This window comes from Chenopodium album, chromosome 4 (assembly GCF_948465745.1).
Source record: "Chenopodium album chromosome 4, dcCheAlbu1.1, whole genome shotgun sequence".
NCBI lineage: Eukaryota > Viridiplantae > Streptophyta > Magnoliopsida > Caryophyllales > Amaranthaceae > Chenopodium > Chenopodium album.
Window position 1 is genome coordinate 53395031 of NC_137837.1, and position 12775 is coordinate 53407805.

At 35.7% G+C, this 12775-nt stretch overlaps 1 long non-coding RNA gene across 2 annotated transcripts; it reads left to right on the forward strand.

Annotated features, from left to right (window-relative positions):
* The first annotated feature begins 4002 nt into the window (after positions 1–4002).
* LOC145627001 (uncharacterized) lies at positions 4003–7726 on the forward strand. 2 transcript variants are annotated; one of them, XR_014111250.1, is made up of 4 exons: positions 4003–4216; positions 4357–5194; positions 5583–5702; positions 7220–7726. It is a non-coding gene; the product is annotated as an uncharacterized LOC145627001 (long non-coding RNA). The 2 variants fall into 2 exon arrangements; XR_014111249.1 differs by having other exon boundaries at positions 4003–5194.
* Positions 7727–12775: the final 5049 nt, after the last annotated feature.

Consider the following 12775-nt stretch of genomic DNA (forward strand, 5'->3'; position numbering starts at 1 on the left):
GTTATCGGTGGATTTTTCTTCAAGTATAGAAAACCGCCAAGTCGGCTTTCCTCAGGCTTGGAAAGCGTTATGGGTGGATTTTTCTTCAAGTATAGAAAACCGCCAAGTCGGCTTTCCTCAGGCTTGGAAAGCATCATCAGTGGATTTTTCTTCAAGTATAGAAAACCACAAAATTCCTTTGTCGGCTTTCCTCAAGTATGGAAGGCATTATCGGTGGAATTCTTCAAGCATAGAATGACACCAAATTCATTCGTCGACTTTCCTCAGGCATGGAAAGTATTATCCGGTAGCTTTCTTCAGGCTTAGAAAGGTACCAAACTCTTCAGTCGGCTTTCCTCAAGCATGGAAAGCGTTTCAACCAATGTCGCTCGGTAGATTCCTTCAAGTATAGGAAAATACCAAACTCGTTTGTCACCGACACACTGGTGCCAGATATGTATTCTATCCCTTTACTCTTTTATCTGTAGAACTAACATTTTTCTGCAGGTATCGGCGTATACAGAGTGATTTAGGATCGCAGAACGTCTTAAATCATTCTCCGTCCCTATCGACTACTTTGACTATCATTTTCGAAACTGACGTTTCTACAAACTCAGTCAAAGTGGGGGCTTCTGTAGACACCTAAAAATGTCTCCCCAAAACCAAGCCCGATGATAAATAACCTTTCACCGCCGCTATTGGTCGGGTTTAGTATTTAATCCCGAGAGTGCTTAAAATATCGTATTTTATTAAATTCATATTGTTGAAAGGTCTATGGATCAGTCTTGGTGTTTGGTAAAAGCATAGTTTTAATTTGTTAATTAATTTTAAGCTTTTATTATTATTATTTTTGGCCCAAATATTTTATTTATTATTTTCTTATTTTAGCCCGAATATTAAAAGTCAGAAAAAAGCCCGTAATCATCAATCGGCACTCAAAAAGCCGAATGAAATTAGGGTTTAAAATGAATTTAGACGGAAAAGTGAACTGGAATTGACCGTGTCACGGTCAAGCTTGACCGTGTCACGGGAACACTTCCCGTCTGACGGTGGGACTTCCCGTGACACGGGAGGTCTGCCGTGACACGGGGAGTTCCGTGTCCTTTCCGCGTAAACCCTTAACGCGTTTTCCGTTCCGTTTTCTGAAAATTTCCCGCGACACTCCAAAGACTGACCGTGTCACGGGAACTTGTACCGTTTGACGGTACAGTCTAACCGTGTCACGGTACAGTCTGACCGTGTCACGGGATATTTTTTAGGGTTTTTTATCATTTTAGGGTTCCGTGTGCTCCCTCAGCACATTTCCCTATAAATACCCCCTCATTTCTGATGAACGAAAAAGAGGAGAATTCTATTATTCTTATTTTTCCTCTCTTCTATGCTCTTAACCTAAACACTAGCCTACCCTTTTCACTTCAAAATTCCCTCTTCAAGCACTCAAAGGAGTCCATATTTTACTCGAGGTTCTGTCCTTAAACCAAGGCGTGAAAGGTAGAATCGTTTAGGGTTTGGCCCCCAAAATTAACTTTGTTTTTATTTAATTTAATTTAATTGTTGTTTTATTATTTCCTTGAAGTTACTAACTTGTTTTATTATTTTGTAGTTGCAAGCAAACAGATTCAAAGTAAGAGTTATGCTCCTTTTATTATTTTTCTAACAATTTTTCTGTTGTTAGAATTATGATTAAATTGATTCTTTTTATGTTTATATTGATTCTATTATATTTATTGATCACAATATTGCATGTGAAAGGGAATATGTAATTGAAAATCACGCCTAATAAGATAATTTGGACAACCGGTTTAGGTTCCTTTTAATCTTGTTGTTTAATCAAGTGATCACAATATTTTAGAATTATATGTTGCATTAATATTCAACCAATTTAGCTTAATAATAGTTTGGAGCAAATTGAATATTATTGTTTGTATGCCTTTGAGATCACAGGAATGTTTTTCACTATAAGAATCGAGTAGAGGCCAATACGGGCGAATGTGACTCCATGACTCACTTCGTACCATCATCCCCGATCCTCCTTTCGTGGTTCCGAACCATATGGAGTTAGTAATCTCATGGATTATGAATGGGGTGTAACCTTCACGGGTCAATCGTTGTTGCCTATCGTTGTCCCTTATCGCGGTTGCCTTTTTATGATCCGTGGACGGTTTACAAGTTCCTTAAAAACTTGTTGGCGGCTCCCTACTTTATTTGTCCCTAATCTTTGTCCCTAATCGTAATGTCAATTCCCACTTCCTATGAGTGCCAAGCATATTCACAACATGCTTTTAACGTAGGCGCACTTCGAGCGACTTCTACAGCATGTATGACCAAAATTTTTTTGAGGCCCTCTACTCCCAAATGCGAGGTATTTCCGAAATGCAACAAGGTATGTTCATTCAACAACAAAAACACTATGATGCGGAGGTTAACCGAGGGAGCATCACTCCCCCGATTAACTATCCTTACTTTCCACCCCAGCAAGGTCCTTTACCTTTGCATGGGCATCCTTTAATTGCAAGGGCCTTTAGAGCCCGGTACCCAGCCTCGTTCTTACCCGGACAAGCATGGTAACTACGATTACCGTGCTCCCGGAGGGTGTGACTATAGGGGTGACACTAATTACCCCTATGTGCACCCTAACCATCCATTTGAGCTTGCCTTGCCCGAGCAATTCACACCTCTTACCCCTTGGCAGCAAGATAACTTCAAGGGGCATTATGGTTGGGCCGAGGGATTCACCGGAGGTTGGGCTCCTTACTCACCCCCAACCTTCGATGACTACATGGGCAAAAATGATTCCAATGAGGTCAGGCCAAGTGGTGGTGGTAATGATGAGTCTTAGTTCCCTCACTTTTTTGCCTTTTACCTCCATCCCTTATGTTTTATGTGCTTGATTTGTATTGTTGGGATGTTGAGATTTATTCATGTTTAGCTTGAGGGAACTTCATTTGTATCTCGGTTGCCAATATTTGTTGTTGTTCTTACCTTGTATTCTATTTGCCTCTTGCATGATGGTTTTCATTTCTTGGTCTCTAGTCTTGATGATGCTTGTTGCTAGTCCCATGAGCTTGTTTTGCCATTGTTGTTGTGATGTTTTCTTTGCGATGATGTTGATTGCTTCTAGCTCCCTTATATCCAAAACCCTTGAATCCAAATCCCTTTGAATCCAAATCTTGTAGTCTAGTGTCTTTTAGTTAGTTAGTTGTTTAGTTCTTTACTTAGTCTTTCTTTACTTTCCTTTTTGGTCTTTGTTTGCTTAGTTTTGCTTAGTTGTTTAGTGTTTTTGATAGCTTCGTTTAGTTTTACTTTGTATTATCTTTTTCTTTTGTTTTGAAGTTATTAACCTTTTTCTTTGTTTATAGCTTCTTTTGCTTTTTCTTGTTCTCCATGGCTTTTTGATGATGCTAATGATTTTGGAGCGCAACGAAGGTGGGTTTTTCTATCGCCTTTGTTTATTATGCTAAGCGTGGATAGCCCGGTGAGACCTTTCTAATTTTTCTCTTTATTTTCTTTGGATGCTTAGATTAGGTTTAGTTTAGGGGAAGTTGAACGGTTCGAGGATGATTGCTTGTTAACATGTATTGTGTTTGGGATTGTTGACGATGTTGTCATTCGATCACTTGTATGTCGATTGGGATACATGTGTTTAACTTGCTTTCACTAGTACAAAGTTGACTTTATGTAACATATTTTGGTAACATTTTTTAAAATGCAAAATTATTATATTTATAAGTAACACTTTGGTAACATTTTTTTAGAATGTAACACTCAATGTAACACTTTTAACATAAGTAACATTTTAAGGTAACACTTTTAACATTGGTAACATTTTATGGTAACGCTAAGAGGTGTTACTTATTTCTTTAAGATATCTATATTATCTATGAATCTATCTATCCCTATAATTCCTTAAAAGTAGGATCATGAAAATAAGGATGCCCATTGACAAGAAATCCTTATCTACCTTCCTTCACTTTTACAGTGTTCAGACTATTTGACTTCTTATTGTACCCTCCCCCAAATTCATCCCTAAAAAACATTTTCTCTCTTATTATCCTGTTTCTAATATACTCAGAACTCCATTTTCAAGTCATTAAATTCATCATCAAAGCTTGTGCTCTGAATTTACCTTCATTGAAGCGACTTTCTAATCTTTCTCTGAAGCGACTTCCAAACTTTTCTTCGATCCTCCGCAGACATGAGCTTTCTCCTTGAATGAAGATTTGAAGCAGCTTACGAGGTAAAGTATTTTAAATCATCGATTTCCGTTTCAAAATCTAGGGTTCATCGTCAATTAATTGAATTTAATTTTCTCTCTCCGACATTCATAATAGATTATCATACAAACCCTAAAGTACTAAGATCGATTTCTGAATCTAGATGGTCGTTGGGGTTTTCTTTTCTTCAACCATTATAATTGCATCAACTTGTCGACGACTAACTAAAGTGGCCCCTGAACTGCACGAACTTCATCTCGTAATGGATGAGCGAATTATTAGGTTTGGATTGAAAGTAGATTTGTTTTCTTTTATATTTAGGCTTATAAATTTGAAATTTGTGAAGCTATCTTTTAATCTCATCTATTAATTATTTTGGCTTGAAACTGTAAGAGGGTTATTTGATTTTAATTTGAGCTTTAATAATTTGATAAGAATGTCTTATCTTCTCCAGTTTTATGAATTAGGTTCTGTTTTAGGTACCTTGCATTACTTATGGGATGAAATCAATTATGAATATTAGTGTATATTGTTGTATTGCTGCAAAATAAGGTCACTTTTGTTGAATAATGACTTGATCAAGAAATTGAGATGAAAAGATTATGGGTTGGAGTTTAACTTGTTGATGGGTTGAGTTTTGAACTAATATTTCTAATTATGGATATTAGCTTATTTGATTGTTGTGAAATTATGTATACTCTGTTGAAGGATGAATTTGAGTGAGATATTGATCAGATACCAGTCTATACATTATATTATGGATATTAGCTTTTATGGATATTAGCTTATTTGATTCTAGTTTTGTTAGGCTGGTATTTATTATATAATATTGGTAATTAAATTAATTTCTCATTCCTCAATTCTGAACATACTCTGTTTTGATCTCTCCTCTAACCATATTGTGCACCACCACAATGCGGCCTGGGCCACCACTTCACATCAATTCTTATTTGGGCCCCTTGAACGATCTGACGGTAAATTGGGTCGAAGTTGTTTAAGAGGTAAGCTTTTTTCAATCATCGAATATCAAATTCATAGTCTAGGATTCTTAGTTTTCTTTTTAAATTTAGTTAATTTAGGATCTTCTAAGATGGTTTATTGAGCTAATAGTCATAAGTAGTGAAGTTCTTCTTAAAATAGGGTTTTAAAGAGGAATTTAATTAATTGGTCTTTTGACTTATTTTTGTAATTTTCATTTGAATATGTAAGCGTTTTTTTTTTAGGTTTTGTTTAAATTGTAACATTTGGTTAAAATTGAATACATTGATCTCTATTTTAGCTTCTTCTTTCTTTGTGCTCCGAAACGAATGAAACTCATAATATTGACTTATGTTTTACTATGGTACGGAGTGAGAAGAATCTTATACTACATTCCTATTTTATTTTTAGCTGCTAAAGACTCGAAAACCTTACACAATAACCAAGCAATGGAAGCAATGGATAGAAGAGGAGCACAATAAGTTTCTCGAGGCCTTAAAACTCAAAGACGAGCTTGGGAGTGGATTGAAGGTTTTACTTTGCTTTAAACCTTTTCTTTTAAGTATTGTCATTAAGTTTTTATGTCTATGAGTTTAGTCTTTCAAAAAGACATTAAAATGAATCACGAAGTGGGTGATAGTTTCACTACTTAATAGAAAATGAGAGTTATTCTATATAAAATCAAATTAAGGGAGAGGTGGGGCCATGGGGGCAGAACATACTAGCTAAGTTGAATCATTTGATTGTTTGGTATCACTAAAGAGCATATCAGTCTACTTGGCATGCTCACAAATGCAGATTTTGAGTAAAGTATTTGAATAGAATTGTATCAGAATTATTTTCATCAATAATTCTTATGTTTGTCTCACACCAAAACCTGTTTGTTTACCATCATGCCAAGGTAATGTTAAGTGTTTACAAGCTGTTTTTTTACTCATGGTTTTTCTTCTAAATTATGTGCTTCTTTTGATGATGTCTGAGTGTAACTAATCTCTCTCGAAACTGTTGTTTGCTTGTGCATAAATCTCTTTCACATTTTTAAAATTTAACATCATTATTACAGAATCATATCCTTTTAACAAACTTTGCCCCCCTAGACTTTGTTGCTCTATTATTGTTGGTATTATCAAGTTGTTCTTGTATGTTTTGTTGCATGATATCACTTGGTAATTTTAAAGAATCAAGATTGTAGTTGAATAAGTCAACACTAAAAGTTTACTTGTGAAGTAAATTTCAACGATCGGTTACTTGTGAAAACTTTTGTGAAATATTGTAATGTTATTTAAAAAATCAAGCCATGTGAGATGACATACATACATGAGGTTGAAAAATTAAAAATTTTTAAAACTAGGACTGAGAAGTGATATACTATGTGTGTAAACTCTCCGTAAGGGAACAAAAGCAAATTTGTATGAATTAAAAGTTCTTGCCTTTTCAACTTCTTGTTGAGATGTGGTTTTTCAAGGATGGGGTTGAACTTGATATTTGAAGAAATTTCACAAGGCAATTTCCATTGTTAAACCTAGATACTCCAATATAACCAGGCACAAAGAGCAAGACTGATTACCTTTGTTAAATCACTTTTTCTGGTGTATACTTCTGATCAGAGCATGTTTTCACGCGTTATCCTTGCAATGCCATAGAAAGTTAATGGAAGATGCTTTGTATAACTAAGGGTTTGGTTACATCTTAAAATCTCGTAAAACTCAGTGTTTTTGTTACTTATACTCTATACATGTTGAAAGATCACTGTAAAAATTCAAACAAGTATCAAATCATAAACAGTTAAGGACTTTCTATAGTGAAGTAGGCACATTTTACACTTGATCTGTTTGCACAGTACACTAGTTTCCAACCTTGTACACTGGATCACCATAAATTCTAGTCCATCACCTGTTGTACTTGTATACATGCAGTAGGCACTAACCCAATAGCAGCCCATTCTAACGTTTATGCCTATATATATTCTCTTTTAAAAAGCACTAACTCTTACTATTGTTTTATTTCATTTTGATTCTAGTTGTTTGATATATGATGCTTTCACACAGGTTTAAATGGATCAAGATGAAGAATTGGGATAACAAGTGATGATGCTACCAGAGGCACTTACTGTAACTGTAGCTTTGCTGCTGATACTATAGTTTTTGCTGTTACCGCTTTTTTTTTTTGCTGCTACTGATGTCTGTTGCTGACTTCTGCTACTGCTTGTTGCTGCTACGTGCTGTTTGTTGCTGACTTTTGCTATTGCTGGTTATTGCCACTACTAGTATCGTCTGCTACGATTGTTTGCTGCCACTGTTGTTTGCTGCTACATACAGCTGCTGGTAGCTAGCTTCTGTTAGCTAGCTGCTGTTGTTAATGTTGTTTACGTCGCTGACTAGTTTTTAAAATTCGGATGTTTTCCTTATTTTCTTACTTTTTCTAAGTTAGAGATCGAAGTTGATCTTCTTTTTGTTGTATTATTTTATTGTTTGGCCAAACATTAAAATTAGTGTTTATGGATTTTTTTTTGTAAGAATTATGAAATTTATCGATCCAAATTGCTGGCTATCATATATGTTAATTTGTAATTCATAGTTGTTGTACATATTAATATTATTTTTATAATAAAAAAATTAAATTAATAATAATAATAATAAATAAATAAATAATGATACCTTTTAATTAATAAGGTGTTACATTAGTTTGTAAAAAGTGATACATAATGCCGAAATAAGTGTTGTTATATGTCAAAACATGATAGAAAAATGTTACCTAATAATCAACAAAGTGTTACATTAGTTCGAAAAATTGATACATAATATCGGATAAAGTGATACTATATAATAAAAAATGTTACTAAAGATAAGTAAGTGTTACATAAGATATAAAAAGTAACACTTTAAAAATGATACTAATAATAGAAAAAGTGTTACATAAGAGGGCTTATAATAACACTTTTAAAAGTGTTACCATACATTACCCAAAGTGTTACATATGACCTTAGGTAACATGGGCGGATGTATCACCCAAAAAAGTGTTACCTATTGTCTATAATAACACTTTTACCACATTATGTAACATTTTTTTGGTGTTACTTGAGGTTAGTTTTGTACTAGTGTTTCTAGTTCCTTTATCAATTTTTCCTATTCTTCCTTTATCTATGGCTTTCCTTTTCTTTTCTTTTCCTTTTATTTTTTTTCCCCTTATATTTACTTTCTTCTTGTATTGGTTTGTGGTATGCTTTTGAGGCTTGTTTTTCACCCCTTTTTGTTTTCCTTTTGAATTGGACTTTGTACATTGGACTTTGTCTTTTGAATGAGTTTCTTCCTAGGTAGTAAAGGTATGCACGGTTTGAGACTATGCTTGGTTGACTCTAGGATAGGTGTATGCTAGGGTAGTTGGTTTGAACTAGGAGAATCATGAAGCCGGATTCTACTTGTTTGTGGCATGTTGGTAGTTGCTCCCTATAGTCGATTTGACTCCACTAGTGAGTTTTTGCTACATCCATGTGAGGTTCATTGTTTTTCAAGCCTTCAACCTATTTTGTATGAGCGGCGTGGATACTTGACTATTGCGGACCTAATCTATAAAGCTTGATTTATGATTCTTTAACCCGAGACCGAGCTATCTAGGGAGGACAAAGGCATCCTTTCCGGGTGGTATTTTTCATTTTTAGGATAGTTTGTTTCATCTTTGTTTTTGGGTTTCATTTGCCTTCTTGCAACCATTTGAGCCTATTACATTCTTTTCAAGCCACATCTTTAGATCTTTGGCCTTTTGTTTCATTTTCTTTCTTTTCTTGTTTTTTGTGAAGCAATTGATCATTCTTGATGGAGTTTGTGGTGAAAAAGTTGGGATATGTGGTTCCCTTGATGCAAGCTTGTGTTATGTTTTCTTTGTGAATAATGGAAAATGTGTATAAGTAAAAGCCGTCCTAAATTAAAAAAAAAAAGGCATGGACAAATAAGTGCAACATTAAAAAAGCCGTCCGAAGCTGGAAAGAGGCAAGGACAGAGCATAGCAAACAAAACAAAACGAAAAAAAAAATTGAAAAAGTGAAAAATTCAAAAATATTTTGATGTATTCTTTTCTCCTTCTAAGCATTGAGGACAATAATCTTGGGGGAGAAGCGTTTACGCTTTATGTACATATTTCTTGTGAATATAGCTTTGAATAAGCTTGGGAGTGTAGTTGTTTTTGTTTGGTGATTTCTTGATCGTGATGTTGAGGATTGATCACCCTTTTGCTTCACTATTTAGGAAAATTGCCAAATTTTAAATTTTAACCTACCTTCACCCTTTATGCCTTACGTTACAACCTTTGGGAAAGCCCTTTCGACCTAGAAGTTGAGTCACTATTGGGGGGGGGGGAATCATGGGTCATTGCCTAAGAAAAGGGGATGCATAGTCAAGATTGTCGAGTAGCCTAAATAAATCTCTTCTTCCAATTCCTTCGAGGAATCATTGGGATGCTCACTAAGGGGAGATTTGAGACTAGTGGGGAGAACGCGGTAAGATCGTTTGGGATGAACGTGGATTGTGATGTCTAGTTCCTATGCTTAGCATACCTTATGTTTCAATCAACCTTGGATATCTTGGAATGTGCATACCTTGATTGCTTGAGAAAGATTTTCATTCATTTGCAATGTAGTCTCTTTGTAAGTCCATTTCGCAAAGGTTTTGTTTTCCCTTTTCCCTTTTTCTTTTCCTTTTATGGTTTTGCCTCTTAAGTGTTGGGGGAGAGTTATGGGTAAACTCTTAGGATACCCTTACGAGAGCATTACTCGTCCTCTAGGGTGATCTAGGGGTTTAAAATGGCTTGTTGTAGCTTAAAACAACTGTGATTCCTACGACAGTGAGTCTTAGTGTATATTATCATTTTGAGTCTTTCTTTTTCTTTTTGAATAAGTCTTTCATCCTTATTCTTTCTTGCTTTATTTTTCTCGAGGACGAGAAAAAGTTTAGCTTGGGGGAATGTGATGAGTGTCATTTATGGCACTCATTTGGCTTCTTTTAGGATGAATTTCATGCCATTTTATAGCTCTTTTCTTTAGTTTTCCTTAGTTTGTTCTTTATTTCTTTAGTTTGTGTTTTCCTTAGTTAGTTTTCTTTCTTTGTGCATTTATTTGTTTATTTGGTCTTTTTCCCTTTTATTTGCTTGTTTTCGTGTATTTTTCAGGTTTTGATCGTGTTCCGAGGATTCCCGAGCCTTCCTCTCATATTTCTCATCATTTTGGATGCCTCTTTCTTGTCATTTGGAGCTCAAGTTTAAAGGAATGCAAGAAGCGAGTTCAAGAGATCGGTGCATGCATGCGGTGGGGGCATCATCTTTGGCATGAACCCACCAAAATGGCCATTTCAAGACTGCCTACCTTAGTGTTCATCATCATCACCAAGACAAGCGCACGAGGATGATCTAGGACGAAGAAGAGGATTGCCCCCCTGCAGCCAGGTGCAAGCGCGCATGAGGGTGGTGCGGTCGCGCACCTGGTTGGCGCGGGCGCGCCTGCCTAGGTCCCTGTTCCGTACCCTTTTTCCGGCGGCCGTGCCTCTCCCTTGTTGCGACCGCACCTTCCAGGGTTTCTTTTGGGACGATCTAACTAACTATTCTTTTGTATCTTTTCTTTATATAGTCTTTCCTTCTATTTTTAGAGAGAGAGAGGATTAGAATAGAACAATTAGATCATAATTATAGGGGTTTTTAGAGAGAGAAACTCTAGGTTTTTAGAGAGAGAAATTCATGGTGGATTGTTGATGATTGAAGATTTCTTCATTTCCTTTGATTTTTGATCAAGTTTGTAAGGATTCCTTTTCTTTAATTCAATCTATAGTTTAATCTTTAGTTTGATTTCATTTGTTTTTGTTGATTGTTCTAGTTTGATAGATTTGTGTTTGATTTTAGCTTATTTGATTTGATCATGATAAATTTGTTGCTTAGTGTTGTTTTGATCTTAATTTTAATGGCTAGTGAGTAGGTTGCTTGCTAGGGTAATGGTGAAGCATGTATGAGTAATGGATTAATGCTAATTGGGGAAAATTGATGGAGTTGATGATGTGATTAAATTGGTTGATGATCATGTGCATGTGTGTGATTAATTAAAGAGTAGCTAACTTTGATTATTGCACTAGATTGCATTGTAAGTTCACATTGATACAGACCATTGATTTGTGGCTTGCATTTAACGATGGAGGTGTCTTGTAACGTTCCTAGCTAGAGTTTATCGTAGTTGACGCTAGTTAGACCTCTAGGAAAATAGCTTGATACGCTCTTTTGATTGCATGATTGGTCTTCCCTCACATTGCTTGACTTAGTCACTTTGACCTCCCAATTAGTTGAATCCGTTACAATTACATGTGGATCCTAGCCCTAGCGTTTTACATACTTGATTTCAATTCGTTGTTTAGTCATCCTTGTCCTAGTTTACATACCTACACCCTACCATTTGGGAGTAGCTTGACTAAGGCAATAGATAATCGCCCATCGTTCCTTAGTGGTTCGACCCTCAACTTACCATTATACTTGTGTAAGGGTGTGTTGAGAGATTACAAATTTTGTTTGGCCTAGGGTAGGGGTTAGTTTCAATGACCTAGTTCCGACCCTTCGTCAGTAACGAACTTAATATTTGTCCGTTACAAATATTAATTATTCGTAACGTGCATTTATTTGCCCGTTACGATTATTAACTTTTCATATCGGACAATTATTTGCCCGTTACAAATGACTTTTTCCGTAACGGTTATATATTTTGCCCGTTACGATTACTTTTTTTGTAACGAAATTTATCATGCCCGTTACAAATAGGGTGTTACAAATGAAAATTTTTCCACAAGTGCTTGATACTTGAAAATAAAACATACTTCCATGATTCACATACATTCAACTTGTATCATGCTTCAAATATCATATTCACATGCTTGAATAATAATTCAAGTTCAACCAACATCAATTCCAGGTATATAATCAACCAAACATGCAACTAATTCATCACTTCATTCATAACTCACAATCCTAACATGATACTTGTTGTGCCTAAAATTTCACCCTAAGTTCTTATATTCTACAGGAAGCTAGGTTACGGGTTACAGGTTGGCATAGCATAGGTCGAAGATGGCTGTACAGCTAGCACTCAGGTACCGAGCAGGCCAAAGATATTTTTATGGAATATTCCTAAGAATCTCCAAGTGGAAAAGGGTCCAAGATTCCTTCCAAGAAAATAGGAACCACTTCAAGCAGCCTTACCGTTGAAGAAGACCAATTCATATGCAAAAGGAAAAGACATGGAGCCGTGGAGAAAAAATAGGAACAACCTTGGCCCTCAATTCCGGATTCCAAGGGATTGAGGGAGAGAGTCGTTGAGGGTTTCCTGGATATTCCATAGGATATAAATAGGAGCATAATCATTGTAAAGGACATTACAAAATACTTGAGCCTAATTATTAAGTACAATCATAGTGTTCTCTTTACAAGATTGTCTTTCTAGTATCAACCTGTAACCTACATTGTAATCGATTCAATTGATACACTTAGTGGATTGGTGGACTCATAGCCACCCACAGTTTTTACCCTTATTCCTGGGGTTTTCTGCGTCATTACCTCGTGTGTCTTCTTCCCTTCCCCTTTTG